Below are 1,980 nucleotides of genomic sequence, written 5' to 3'. Positions count from 1 at the left end.
ATGCTGTCCGGTCTTAAATGTATTATTTAACACTTTCAAATGAAACAAAAACACGATTTTACTTGTTTTAATGCTTCAAATGTGAGTTAGGAGTAGAAATACAATCCATCTAAACAAAAAAAAAAAATAATAAGCTGCATAATCAATGCTCAGTATTGTTAGTTATACAAAACGTGAACAATACTGTAATTGTTTCTCATTTTTTGATATATAAATAATATATATATATATATATATATATATATATATATATGATGTTTTATGATACAACTGACCTAGACATTATGCATCAAATGCGACAACTCAAACATTTTTAAATCCCTCCTCCCACTGGTAGATAATACCTTTAAAACACAATTTATTTCCCCAGTGCCCGAAACCACATCACGGCCCAGATGCTCATTGACTTGTTTGTGTAATTATTTTAATCACACGTGTTGATCTCAAGAGAAGGAATACCAATGACTCTGACGAGTCAATAAAACAATCCAATCAACTACCCATTTCTCTAGTATTCAATCAACTTTCTCCACGCAAACAATCTACTTGAATGATACAATAAAGCAAGATTAAATCCCCGTTGTAATTCAAGTTATATTCCGTAATAGGATGAAACAACACCAACAACATCTGTCACGCTTGTGTGGGAAATTAAAAGTCTTTAATTTGCATGCACATCGACCAACCTCGAATCCATTCCCTATTAAAGGGAAGATAAACCTCAAGAGCAATGTGGATTGAGTGAAAGCAGCAACATTAGTAGAACACATCAGTGAAAGTTTGAGGAAAATCGGACAATCGATGCAAAAGTTATGAATTTTTAAAGTTTTGGTGTTGGAACCGCTGGATGAGGAGACTACTAGAGGATATGACGTATGAGTGGACAACAATACAAAGAAAATATAAAGGAATTTCAACAAAAATTCACTTTTCTAGAATCATGAAAGAGCAATGGACCAACCTCTTTCAGAAAGCAGGGGGAATAATTGCTATCCTTAACATATGTCAATATCAAGTTGATGGAATTTGTAATTTTCATGAAAATGGATTTTTGTAGAATTTTCTTTATATTTTCTTGGTATTGTTGTCCACTCATACGTCATAACCTCTAGTAGTCTCCTCATCCAGTGGTTCCAACACCAAAACTTTAAAAATTCATAACTTTTGCATCGATTGTCCGATTTTCTTCAAACTTTCACTGATGTGTTCTACTAATGTTGCTGCTTTCACTCAATCCACATTGCTCTTGGGGTTTATCTTCCCTTTAAGATAAGGAAAAACAGACCCCGATTCCATCGCGGGGTGTTCTATTATTGACAATATCTCGATTGTTGTACGATATGTCATATCCTAAAAGCATACCATGATAACATACTTTTTTGTAACTTGAGACTGGACAACTAATACTGGATGTACGAAAAGAAAAAAAAAAGGAAAGACATAATTGATGGGATAAATAATACCCCCAAAATAATAATAATAGTACATCATGCGTCTCTGGTAACTCATGGACTTCTAGCTCTTCAAAGTTACTTTGTTAGATTTTTATTAACGAAACATGAGCACCTTTGGTACACCAATAAATTACACCTTATTTAAGCATATCATGAACAAAAAGGAGAATTAGGGTTCTGTTACATCACATATCATTAGCAATCAAGGAAATCACTGACATACATTGTAAAGCACTTGCTAGCAGATATCTGTGTAATTGCCTTAATCAAAGATTATAGTGATTGTGATAAGGTCATGTAGAAAATTATAACTACAAATTAATTAACGCTATTGAATCTCGTATCTACGAATGTCTTTAAGAACACTGAAGAAAAAAAAATCTTTCTTCACGTCATTTATAAGTATCACAATATAATGATAGAATATTTGTCAAAATGTCAGTTTCTTTTTCCCAAAGAAAAACCATAATGTGTCAAGCTCTGTAAAATTGATGCCTGATGCTCATCCGTAACCAAGCACTGAACT

The sequence above is a fragment of the Diadema setosum genome, chromosome 21 (assembly GCF_964275005.1).
Source record: "Diadema setosum chromosome 21, eeDiaSeto1, whole genome shotgun sequence".
In the NCBI taxonomy this organism is placed as follows: Eukaryota; Metazoa; Echinodermata; class Echinoidea; order Diadematoida; family Diadematidae; genus Diadema; species Diadema setosum.
Note: the sequence above shows the minus strand (reverse complement) of the source record.